Below are 13,635 nucleotides of genomic sequence, written 5' to 3' on the forward strand. Positions count from 1 at the left end.
AGAGACTGGACACCTGCTTCAAACTCCCTCCCTCAGTCGTGGCAGGCAGGCGTGGCCAGTTGACATCCCTTCCAGCCTGGCTCCAGGACTCCTTGAAGCCTGAAAAATATTTCAGGGGGCTCCTCCATGGTCAAAAGATTGAAAAAGGCTGCTTAAGTGGGAAGTGAGCCACTTTTGAAAAGAGAATTCGATGTGAAGCTCAAAAGCACCAATATTCTCCCATGCAAACGAAGAGAGCCACACATGGGGAACAAGAAGTGGTATAGTGGGGGTCAGACCCTGCCTCCCGTTGGGTGGCTCAGCTCTCTCTGCCAGTCATCCCTGCAGAGGGCTGCTATAGGTGTGCCTGGGCTGAAACCACTCAGCCCATCAGAATGATGGATATTTAGCTACGTGTGAATGGGGAACTGTGTGTAGAGGAAGGGCGTCATAGAATCGTAGGGTTGGTAGGGACCATAAAGGCCATCTAATCCAACTCCTTGCTCAATGCAGGATCAGCCTAAAGCATCCTTGATAAGTATCTGTCCTGCCACTGTTTAAATACCACCAGTGAGGGGGAGCTCACCATCTCCTTAGGCAGCTGATTCCGCTGCTGAACTACTCTGTGAAATCCCCCCTGATATATAATAATAATAATAATAATATCTAGCCAGTACCACTCTACATGTAGTTTAAACTCATTACTGTGGGTCCTGTCCTCTGCTGCCAACATGAAACACTCCATGCATTCCTCCCTTTCAAATAGTTAGAGAGCAATCATGTCCCCTCTCCACCTTCTCTTCTCCAAACTGAACATTCCCAAGTCTCTCAGCCTTTCCTCATAGGGTTTGGTCCCCAGGACCCAAATCATCCTCTTCGTTCTCCCCTGCACCCTCTCAATTTTGATCACATCCTTGTTGAAATGAGGCCTCCAGAACTGCACACAGGACTCGGTCTGTGTATCACTGCAGAGTTAGGCTGTACACCAGAGACTCCTACAGACTTCTCCCCCTCTTACAAGGTCCCTGGTGGCAACAATCTAGCTTTTTCAAAGGTGGTAAGCAAGCACACTCCCAAGGTGATCCCACAATGTAACCCTTTCCCGCTTCCTCCTTCAGGAATGCATGGCAGCCATTTCCAGAGAGAAATACATGGATGATCTCTTCCATCACAGGGGTAAAGTCAGAAAACAAGTGGTCATATTGTTCTCTCTGCGCATCGCCATTTCCATTTTCTTTTGTCCACAGGAATCTATTTTCAAATTCCATGACATGTTGGACAACAAAGCCCCCCGCCCCCAAAATATTTGGCAACGAACACAACAAAAGCAGTTTTTAGCAGCACTGGGTAGATTTCATACACATCCAAGATGACACAAATAAAAACAGGGAGCAGGTTTAGTCCCAAGCAATTGCAGCTTTAAGGGCAAGAGCCGACAGAAAGCCCTTGCCTAAATTATTCGTTGCCGCTACCATTCCCTGCCTTCAGCACTCCCTGGAGCTCATATCTTTAATAGCAATCCGTGGGGCAGGCCTGCTAGGTGGCCCGAATGCCTCTTGCTTCCAGCCCCAAAAGGTGCCCACAGGAAGCAGAAGCTGGCATGAAGAATGACCCCCCCACAAGACTCCAAAACCTGCAAGAGGTACTTGTCTGGCAGCCCGCGGCAAAGAAGAATCTCCTTCAGGCCATCATGCAAGGAAACTCTTGTGTTTTTTTAACGGTTGGTTCTCCCGGGCAGGGCCAAGTATACCTTTCAAGACTAAACTACCGTGCAATATTTCAACTACCAGGAATCCATTCACTAAAGCAGGGGTAGTCAACCTGTGGTCCTCCAGATGTTCATGGACTACAATTCCCATGAGCCCCTGCCAGCATTTGCTGGCAGGGGCTCATGGGAATTGTAGTCCATGAACATCTGGAGGACCACAGGTTGACTACCCCTGCACTAAAGAACAAGGCGTTCACTGTCCGTCAGACAAAAATACTTTCCCACATACAATTGACGCTGGTGGAAACATGAAACTCCCTTGGGGAGAAGCAGTAGTGCAATGCTGCCAGCTATAAAAGACACAAGAAGAAGGTGGGAAACATACACAAAAAGGACACTTGACGGAAGGCTAAATCAGCCATGCTTTCCAGCCTGTCTGTACTTCCTGCATTCCTTCCCAGTGTCCTATCTAGAGACCCTACGTGGGGGTTTCTGATTTTAGGCAAGATCCGCCTCCAACCTCCATGTTCTAAACCCAAACGGCATCATCCATCGGCTGCAAAACAGAATCACTTTCCCCTGCCTCCCACTCGCACTAAACTGTGGCATCATTGCTGTTGCCTAGTTACACAGATGTATCAGTCACCTAAAAATAAAGATCTGCAAGGAATTAAAGTGAGCTGGAGGCTAGGAGAGGCTTCCTGCGGAAGGAAAAAGGCTCATTTAAGGCAAGGAGCAAATCTGTTGGTGGCACTTCACGAGACTGGCTTGGATAACTGAGAACAACGAAGGGAATGGCCTCACCAGTCCTTTACACAAAAGCTGGACTGCAAATCTCTTTCTTGTTCAGAGCCCTCCTTGGCAAATGCTCCCCGAAGTCCACCTTACGGCTCCTAAGTGAGTGGAGGAACATTTGCATTAGATGCTGCCACATCAGTGGTTCCCTCAATGATCCCAGCACGGTGTGTGCTGAGATTTTTTTCTAGCTTCCCTGCCTCCCCACCCCTCTCATGACAGGCATGAAGTGAGGGGCAATAAGGGTCATTCCATGGCTGGTGCTCCTTTAGCAGCAGACCTGGAAGGTGGGGCAGAATTTCTAAGAGAGGAATAAGGCTGGGGAGGGAGATGAGATGACAAAAGCAGAAAGTCATTTCCAGAGAGCTCCTCACTGGGGGCCGTTCCTTCAGCAATGTTAAATCTGTTCTATGGTGCTCGCCTGCCCCACTCAGCACCTTCCTCAGCCTCGGGATGCCTCTGTAACTGTGTCCCACTCCTCCATCTGCCAGTGGCCGTTACATGCCAACTGCAGACGCCACCAAGAGGGAAACTGTTCCCCTCTTTAAACCTCTCTGCAGACACAGAGGAGGAGGAGGAGGAGGAGGAGGAGGAGGAGGAGGAGGAGGAGGAGGAGGAGGAGGAAGTCACAGCAGAACTGGCTGAGATTTGCTTGGTAGAGGGAGTGGGCTTGGAGAGGAGGTAACATCCATCAGCGTTCAGGGGCACTTTCTACCACCCCAGCCTCTGCCAACCCAGAGGTCCAAATGTAACAGGTCAACCATGGTGCCAAAGGCCCTGGTGCCAAAGGCCCTGCCATCACTGTGTAAATCAGCAGGGCGATGTTCCCTCCATGGGAGAAGATCTATCCTCTGCTCGGGCCATGGCCAGAGCTGGAAAAGGAAAGGAAATAAAGAAAAGAGGGAGAGGTGCTTAAAAATGAGAAAGGGCTGTCCTTTTGAAATGTTAATCATGTAACTTTATACTACCAGAGGGGGGGGGGCTTTGATTCACAGAGGTGGTAGAAAAGCCTGTGGGCCAGCCCTGCCCATACAGTTTAGGTTAATGCACACTTGCAATCCCACCCCCACCCCCTACCCCCACCTGCAAAAAACACAAAGACCCTGGCATCTGAGCCAGCCGAACTGTTAGAAGCGTTTACACAATAGGGGCTGGCAGGAAGAATTGTCCCTGCAAGTACGCTGTTTTGTGTTGCCAACGCAATCGAGCTGCATGAGCACATTTTTGCAGGCACAGATCACTTTTAGCTTGGTTGGCTGCTTTCCTGTCCACAGACAGCCTACCATGCAGTGCGTTCCTTACTTCAAACCTGCCCTCAGGATTGCATAATATGCAGCAGACAGATCCTGCTCTCCATAGAAGAGGAGTTACATTTGCCCTCCCTTTCCTCCCCCCACAACAGACACCCTGTACTGTGGGTGAGGCTGAGAGAGCCCTGATATCACTGCTCGGTCAGAACAGTTTTATCATTGCCATGGGGAGGCCAGGGTCATCCAGCTGGCTGCATGTAGGGGAGTGAAGAATCAAACCCAGCATGCCAGATTAGAAGTCCGCACTCCTAACCACTACACCAAACTGTCTCTCCATACTACAATACCCGCCTTTCATTCTCTCTTTAATCTTAACAGCCCTGTGAGGTAATTAGGATGAGAGAAAGTGACTAGTCTGAGGTTGCCTGATGAGCTTCAACAACAACAAGGACTTTATTGGCATATTGCCTGATGAGCTTCAAGGTTAAGTTGAAGTTATCACCCCAGTCCAATTTTTTTTACAAATTTATCAGCTTTATATCCTGCTCCTGCTCCTTCAAACAGAACTCAAAGTGGCTAGCAGCATATAAAATACAGCCAATAGAAACAATGCAAAAGATAAAACACATAAATGTTAAAAATATATCTCCATTAAAATCTACCTACTATCAAACAGGGTAGGATGTGTTGATGGTGAAGACCCAGCTGAAGCATAGGATTACAGTCACCCAAAGCAGCCTTGCATGCCCCAGGGAACCTAGGGAAGTCCTACAAGGACTTCAAGGCAGCTAATTCCATTGGATGGGAGCCAGTACTGAGAAGGCTCTCACCCATGTTGACACAAGGCAAACAGTTTGTGGACTAGGGACCTTCAATAAGCACAAACATAAAGATCAGAGAGAATGCTACTATGACACTAATCCAAGGGTCCCCAAGGTGGTGCTTGTTGGTGCCACAGCAGCCACTAACATATTTTCTGAGACCCACCAAGTGTTTTTAGAAAGTGGGTGAGGCCCGGCCAGCAAGGGTTCTGATTGGTCAATGGAGATTTGGTTGGCCATGCAGATTTTTTAAAAACTTTACTTTGGCAGAAGCTGTGACCTAGGGGTGTTTGCACACATATGAACAGGGAACAAATTCTAAGGAGAATAATTATTAGGAAAAATGCAGCTTCAGCAGCTTACCAGAAGTTCTAGCCATAGATTTCCTGGTGATTCCTAGGGCTAGCCATGTCAGTTCCACGTAGCTCTAGAAATCACCCAGAACTTTATGGCCAGAACATCTGATAAGTAGCTGAGGCTATTTTTTTCTTTTTAATTTTCCTCCCCAGGAAAATAGTTTCTGGTCTTGAGAATCCGCCTCCCACAAGTCCATCCAACCCAAAGGCCCCAGCCCTGACTGCATATGTCACTTTGGAATGTTTCTTTTTGATTTTACCTTTAAAATTCCTTAATAGATTTGACGGGGAGGGAACAGTTAACTGGTACCTAATGGACTTCTGCTTTCGCCAGTCTGTCGCCTTGGACTGCACAAATATTGCCCGCTACCCAGTTTTGAAGATGGGAACCACATGCCTACACTCTTGCTGCTGTTATGATACACAAAGGGACCATTGTCTGCATCCATTCAGAATCAAAGATCCCAAATCAATAGGCGTCTGTGCATCACTTAAGAAGAAGAAGGGAAAAAACATACACAGATGGGAGCCATGAATGGAAGACAATGAGACAGATAATGGAGATCACTCACCACAGTATAGAACTTTGCATTGGCAGCTTATTAAAGGGCTAGTTTAGAGCTGCCTGATTCCAGGGGACACATTTGCTCTGGCATATGGAGCTTTGGAAATGAAATAATGCCAGGTGGCAAGCATCAGCTGGATCATCTTTGATGCACTGGAATTGTCTATTGCAGGGTGGGGGGGCTTGAAACTTTCAGAAAAGGTGTCCGAGGGGTGGGGGTAGGGAGGAAAGGCTGACCGTGGTGGACTCATGGGAGGCGGGAAGACTTCTCTGGCCCTGAGCATCAGCTCTTCTCAACTGCTTCACCATTCTTTCTACACAAAAAAGCATGAAGACCTGGAAAACAAACTGGGAAGGAGCCTTTAGGTTGGTGGGGACATTTGTAAGGCCAGCCTAAGACATTTTGCAATGATCCTGATCGGAGAGCTATGCCTTGAGATCCTTTGGCGATGGAAGTTATGATGTAACTTTTTTTTTTTATGGCGAATTTTGTTATAGAGAGTGAAACAACAATGAGTGGTAAGTACCTTTTGATTATTCAACCATAGCTTATTCCAGTCACAATGGGTCAGAATCATAGCATTCTAGAGTTGGACGGGGCCATTCAGGCCATCTACTCTAACCCCACTGCTCAAGCATCCAGGATAAGTATCTGTCCAGCTGCTGCTTGAAGCCTGTCAATGAAGGGGAACTCGCCACCTCCTTAGGCAGCTGATTCCACTGCTGAATGCTTTCCATCCCTTCTCTCCTAAGGAGGTGGTAAGCTCCCCCTCACTGACAGTCTTCAAGCAGCAGCTGGACTGATACTTGGAGGCTTTAGGCTGATCCTGCATTGAGCATTGGGTTTCATCCCATCTCGTGCTTTTGCTCATGCAAAATCTTATGCAAGTAATTTCTGGGTACTAAAATATATTATTTATTTAATTGATTTAGCTTCTATGCTGCCCTCCCAGTGAACCAGCTCAGGGTGATATACAACATGTAAACCTAACAGCGCTAATTAAAAACATAAATTAAAACAAGGTTTAAATTAAAATTAAATTGATCTGAAGGGCAGACTTGCTGGTGCCGGAAACAGAAAAAGATGGTGCCTATGTCAGAGCTCTGAGCAGCAGCAGGAGACCCAGATGGGGTGTCTTCTCCTACCCCTACTCTATTGCTTTTAATGAGGTCCTTGAACTGTTTAGCAGCAAATGAGGAAGCTTGCCAGGCCAATGTTGCGTGCATATTGTTATGCCCATGTCCGGGCCAAATGGAAAGTTCTCAAGGCCTGACCCCAGTCCTTAGGCTATAATTTGCCTGCCCCATCTCTAGAATCGGCTCTGCCCTTTCTATAAGGCAGCCCACAATTGCCAGATTCAACCCCAGCACAGCTGGTATGTAGAAAGAGGAATCCAGAATAGTAACCAGGGATACCAGCCTGCTGGTGGGGCTTGAGGATCCTACAGAATTACAGCTACAGAAATCAGTTCCCCTGGAGAACAGGGATACTTTGGCGAGTGAACTCTGGCATTGTCCCCGATTGAGGTCTCAGCCTGCCCCAGAACACATCACCAAATGTCCAAGAGTTTTCCAACCTGGATTTGGCAACCCCACCCCCACCACTGGTGGCCACAGGGGACCTGGCACCCCAGCCGTAACCACCTCACCTTTTAGTGTTCAAAAGCTGTGTGTAGTGCCAAGTAGAAGATGAGAGTGAAAGTTCCTAAATGCTTGAGGGGTGGGGTGCCACCTCGAGTCCCCCTCACTGGCATAATTCTGTTTATCATCTCCACTGGTACCAGACAGCACAAAATGTCTGGTTTCATTTACAACTGTTGTTCATACAATCTAAATCTTTGTTTTTCAGGCCATGTTTATGAGCTGCCCTTAAGATCTCCTCAGCCAGCTGTCTTCACAAGCCTGTTTGACCCTCTGGCCCAAGACTCTCTGGCCTTACCTCTCTTCTCTTCTCAAGGGACCTCACTTTTGGTAGCAAACATCAGGTGATTTTTCTGAAATTGACAGGACTAGTTTAGCCAAGCCTCAAAGTGGATTAACTAAATGGCTAAATAGACAAGAGAAACCAATAAATACAATTAAACTGAGCATCAATCATGTGCCTTTCAGTGAGCTTTCATTATCATGTGACCCACTGGCCTTGACCCAGAATGCACTGCTCCATGTGTTCATTTGTTCTACCTGCTAGTGTAAACTTTTCCAGGGCAAGCTACAACCAAAAGGCTGCTTGAAACCTTATGTCTGACTGTTGGCCCACTTAACTGGGGTTGTGTTGCTAGGTAGAGTAAATACCATCCTTCCCTTGCAAAACCATTTAGAACTGGCTCTGTCTTTCCCTCCAAACCCACAATTTTAATGCTACCTGAGCCTACAAAGAAGTTGGTCCCAGTGATTTCCATAGGACAAGTAAAGATTGCAGCTTTAAAAGGAAAATGAATGTACAGGGAGAACAAATTATTTGCAAAGGTGTACCTATAAAGAGCCTCTTGTGGCGCAGAGTGGTAAGGCAGCAACATGCTGTCTGAAGCTGTCTGTCCATGAGGTTGGGAGTTCAATCCCAGCAGCCGGCTCAAGGTTCTTCCATGACTCAGCCTTCCATCCTCCCGAGGTTGGTAAAATGAGTACCCAGCTTGGGGGGGGGGGGCGGTAAACAGTAATGACTGGGGAAGGCACTGGCAAACCACCAGTGGTTTGAATCTGCCATGAAAACGCTAGAGGGCGTCACCCCAAGGTTCAGACATGGCCCGGTGCTTGCCCAGGGGATACCTTTACCTTTTACCTATAAAGAAAATATTTCTCAGTGATAAAAAATGAGAGTGTACAATTGGATAAGCATGTGATGTTCTGCATTGTCTGTGTTCTATTTGTTTTTTGTTTTAATTTCAGAATTTTACAAAAAGAAGTTTCCTAGGGCAGGGCTCAACATTTCAGAGGCTGATCCAAGGAAATGTTGGTAAACTGATCTACAAGCTGCCACCGACAAAGGATTAAAAACACAGAATGAAGAGACTCCTGGATGTTGCCCAGATCAATAGACAAGAGCAATCAAAAACAGCACAGAGCAACTGCTGTAAGTCTGTGGCATCCCATTCTGAGAGCATTTTCATCCACAATAGCTAAGGACGAAACTTTGTACAATGCTGGGGATTCCACAACATATCCGCCCCCCCCCCCCAATTTAGGAAGCAACAGGACTTCTGAGTAATTTCTCCAATCAGAAATACATCCCATTGGATGATTTAAGCCTAAAGGGGGTGGGGTGGGGGAAAGATCCCCATGATTATAATAAAATACTGCAGGAATAGTCAGGATATTTTGGTCCCCAAAGTAGAGAATCTCACAGGTACTTCTCCCCCTACTATTAGGTTATACTACTGAATGTTACAAAACTATTCCTTTAAGGAATATTATACTTCTTTATTTTATTGCAACTAAATTCAAGAAAGGCTACCACACTTCACTAAATGAATAAAGTCAATTATTCAGGTAACCTCTTTAAGACAGCATTTTTGTTGTGCAAACATCTCATTTTGTGATGAGCACCAAACTTTATGATACTTCGGATGCCAACGTGAAATATCAATGGAACACTGGGCCATTATGTGTTTTGCTATTCCTTATGTTCTGAACCAAGGAAGCAATTAATTTTCAACTTGACAGTTTTGAACTGTGACATAGTGGTCTAAACGAGTGTAAATAAACATCTTGATCTGGGAGCAACCTATACAAATGATCAAACTAAAGTTACATTTTTCTGTCCTCCCACGACCGATTGATGACAACCTAAGTAGTTAGATTTGCTGCACTAGTTTGAAAGGTGAGGAGAAAGTTTGTCGAGAGCAGTGTGGTGAATTATAATACCATTGTTTTTTTGTGCCGTTTCTTTCCCTGAATACTTGAGGAAAAAGCATACTGATACCAATTTTCTGAACTCCACAGATTACACACAAAGGTATTTTTAGAACAGAAAGTATCAGATTGACAAAGCTAAATTTACAGTATGAATCAAAACTATTGGGGGATGCAATTATCCCGTGCAATTTCTCTCATAAGAACTCTTTCTTCTCATTGTTCAGAAAGGGTTTGTCTGATGCATTACAGCTGCTTTAGAGGACCAGATTAATTCCGACAGCTTACTTTGTCCTCACAAAAATTCTTGTGCCACCAGATCCATGCTGTGCTGGTAGCTGCAGTAATACTGCTCAACCACCTGTAGTGGTGGCACTGCAAAACATCAGAGATCAGGGCTAATTCTGCACTTATTTCCCCCCCCCCCCTGCCCTACTGTCAAGTCTGCTGAATTCAGATTGATTTGAACCCGGGTCTTTCTCCCCCCCCCCCAACTGAAACAGAAAGCCTTCTGCACTTGATTGGGGAAACTCAGAGGGGGGAGGGGAACGGTTGTCATGAAGCTGAACTACCTTTCCTGAACTGGCCGGGGGGGGGGGGGGGGTCAGGTGAAGTCCAGCCTCCAATAGTGCTTTATTTCTTCTCTTTTGTCTCCCGAGCCAGCAGCAGCCTCTCAGAGAACAAGGCAGATCTCTGCTGAGAGAAGTGTGGGTTTCTGGAGTGCAGTCACTTTAAAACAGGGAGGGAAGCCTTGCAACAAGGAAGTCTTTGAACTGACACCCTGGCCAATCAGGGAAGACTGCTTTGCTACCTCAGCATTGCAGGCATGGAACAGTAAGTTTATTTGCAAAAAGCAGAAATCTACAGTTATACTGGTGGCGTTTTTTCAAATATCGCGGCTTGTATCCACTCCTGGATATCGCAGGGAAAAGGTAGGGTGTGGATCAATCATGCATGTTGCAGATTTAAAGCACCCCAAAGCAAAATGGAAATTGAATTCAGTGTAGACGGGAGAGATTTATTCAGACTGGGAGTGGATAAAAAGCCCCATACAGACTCGACCCAGGCCAGCCATTGCTTGCACCTACAAACTGCCAGAGTGTCGCAGGGATATTAGTCTTCATATGACGGATCCATGGAAAAAATAAGGCACATGAGTATGCCGGCCATACATCTGTGTGTAATTACTGGAACATGATAACAGATCCTATGTGTGTACAAATTGTATGCAGATAGACTATGTTTCCTCTGGGATTTTGCTTTTTCATCTACAACTAACTCACGGGAAGGGAGCCTATGACATAGAATCATAGAATAATAGAGCTGGTAGGGGCCTCCTGTGTCATCTAATCCAACCCCCTGCACTATGCAGGACACTCACAACCCTATTGCTCATCCACTGTAACCTGCCACCCCCTTGAGCCTTCACAGTTTGTGTGCGCATAGATACCATGCTTACTTGTTTGTTTATTTGGCGTTGTAGCTGTAGGACTTAACATCATTATAATCAACAAAAGAAACCAAAATAAGAGAACAATAATAACAATGCTGAATATCAGAAAAAAATATACACAGCAATACGTACATGCAATAAGTACATAAACCACAAAGGTCCTAACCATAAACATTCACTATTTAAAAAACAAATACATTTGTAGTTTTAAATTCCCTTCACATTTACTTTAACAAATGTCTTATTTAATTTAATTGACAAACATCAGCCAAAAGAAAATCAATGGATGCCTCGTCTGAGTCACAGAGGCTTGGTATAACCTGACTCAGCTTAGTAGGGATGGAATCATGAATCGGACACTGCAACACATCATGGAAGTGCCCTGCTTACTTTTCAAAGGGGGAGAGCCCACCACATCTAGTTGGCAGTGGTTTGGGGCAAGCTATCTTTCCCCTGGCTGTGTCACCCAAAGAGGATCACAGAAGGATGAGAAAGTTGCCTTTTTGTCTTAGTGAAAGGTGGAAAGTGAATTCCAGAGCCATTGTCTTTGCTTTCAATGCTAATTGTAGCATATGGCGAGCCATGGTAAGAAAGGCATTCCTGACTGAAGCTCTGGGGGACTAACAGTGGAATCCTAAATTGAATTAGACCCTTCTAAGCGTTTTGATTTCAGTGGACTTGGAAGAGTAACTCTGCTGAGGATAGCTTTGTAGATGCACTGTATGTCCTAGAGAGGCCTCCAGCTCCTCTGAGACGAAAGTCTTCTAGCCAAACCTGCCCCCATCCCCTTATTTCCTTCCATCATGTCTCCACTTTGCACTTGCTTTACCCAGCGGCTGCCAGCAACCTTGCATTGCAAGATGCCTCCTAAAAGCATCCTCAAATGGCAGCCTAGCAGCTGCAACACACAGAGGGATTATTTTTCAGATGGCAGACTTAAAATGGTCTCTGAAGAGATCTGGGCCATTCATGAATTACAGGGGGAAGAAAATATACGGAGACATTTTGTATTCCTTTCCGCTCCAACGTGTTTTATGGCTAATTTTCCATTTGCCTCTCAAGCGCATATTCTAACTGCCTGCCCCTTCCTCAATGTGGCTCATCTTGAGGGTGGACCATGGCTACTCATGCCTATTATGCACGGCCGCTGAAACGGAGAACGCGGAGGAGGAAGAAGCTTACGCACGGGACAGAATGCAACGGCGGCAAAACCCAGAGGATCCGATTATGCACGTGGCTACTCCGGAGCCACTTCTGGTTGCGCCCTGGTCCCGGGAAGCTCCACTTTCTTCCGCATCTCTCTAATGCAGCTTTTTCAGTGTCATACGTTGACTCTGCGCCTGGTTGCTGTCTGCAGCGTGCATAATTGGTGATTTTAGCCGCCGCCATTCCACCCCGAATGCGGACCTTCCACTCCATGCATAATGGGCCTCAGTGGCAAGCATTCGTAAGGTATGAATTTTACCTAGCCAAAGTCAATTGAGTGTCAGCTTGCTGGTCCTCATCCATCCCATATTCACCTCCAGAGGCTCTTTCAGAACATCTAGTGATTCATCCAACTCTGAGGACCAAACTGGATGGCTGGTGTCCTTGTGGCCAGCATGAGGACACTGCTGCCATTTCAAAGTCATTGTCCAATGCCATGAAGGCCTGATCCTGATCAGGCCTACAGCACAGCAGGCTGAGCCATGCTTGCTCTTTCAAATGCTGAAAGATTCTCACCCCCCTCCATGGCTATTAAAGAACTTGAAAAAGCTCAGGGAGGGGAGCAAGGGGGCTGTGTTGCTGACCCAGTCAGGGTCTGGCCCTCTTGATATCTGTAATGATTTTAAAACTGCAGCTTCCTTCTTGTGGTGGATACAAGATACCATCCCATCTAGCTTGGCCCTGAAGCTAAGGAGAAAGATTTGAATCCCTCGGCACTTCACTCCAACCTTCTAGACTAGGGGTAGTCAAACTGCGGCCCTCCAGATGTCCATGGACCACAATTCCCAGGAGCCCCTGCCAGCATTTGCTGGCAGTTGTAGTCCATGGACATCTGGAGGGCCGCAGTTTGACTACCCCTGTTCTAGACAAATAATGTTGGAGGTTTCAGGTAGATTTTAATTGGCCAAGGGGACAGGATGGGACCCTTTCAGACTCCATAGTGCATATTCTGTTGAGCAACTATTCCCAGCACCAGAGTCTTGAACCCATCAGGTAGTCCAGATGGGAACCATCAGAGCATCACCATCGATAACAACAACAACAACAACAACAACAACAACTGTTTACTACCGCTCTTTGCCAATAAAAATCACAATAAAACCATATAGTAAAAACCAGTCTAAGAGCCCTCCCAATATCCTCATAACCCAAGTCTACAAGCCTCCACCCCAATAGGCCTGATGCCTTGGGGAGTGCGCAGAGGAGGGCAGGGTGGTCCGATATTCATCTCAGCCTGCTGTTCCTGAGGTCATCATGGCTGACGGTACTGGGAGGAGAATTAAAGTTTGCATTCCCTGCCTCTCTTGAACTGACACTGGCGGGGTCAACCAAGCCAGCTTCACAAAGCCACCTGATAAATTGGATTGCAATTGACCAGGATCATCCACTTTATTCAAGATTGCTGCACAACCACCACTTCCCCGCCCAAGGAGATATTTGCTGCCAGATGGTGGTCATTAAGGGAAATCAGGGGCGGCTTTTTCAGGAAGAGTTTCATGACCAATTCCTTTTAGATAGCAGATACATAAACCACCCCCCTCCCATTTTTTTAAAACATTCATTATTCCTGGGATCCAACAGGACAATCCTTTTGGGCAGGATAGAACAAGTCATGCCAAAACAGGGAAGTGTCTGGCTGAATTTATTCAAAGA

At 46.4% G+C, this 13,635-nt stretch overlaps 1 protein-coding gene across 3 annotated transcripts in view; it reads right to left on the minus strand.

Moving 5' to 3' along the window:
* ADD2 (adducin 2) overlaps positions 1–13,635 on the minus strand; it is a 60,423-nt gene that overhangs the window by 28,454 nt on the left and 18,334 nt on the right. The gene's annotated exons all lie outside the window — the stretch shown is intronic.

This window comes from Paroedura picta, chromosome 12 (assembly GCF_049243985.1).
Source record: "Paroedura picta isolate Pp20150507F chromosome 12, Ppicta_v3.0, whole genome shotgun sequence".
NCBI lineage: Eukaryota > Metazoa > Chordata > Lepidosauria > Squamata > Gekkonidae > Paroedura > Paroedura picta.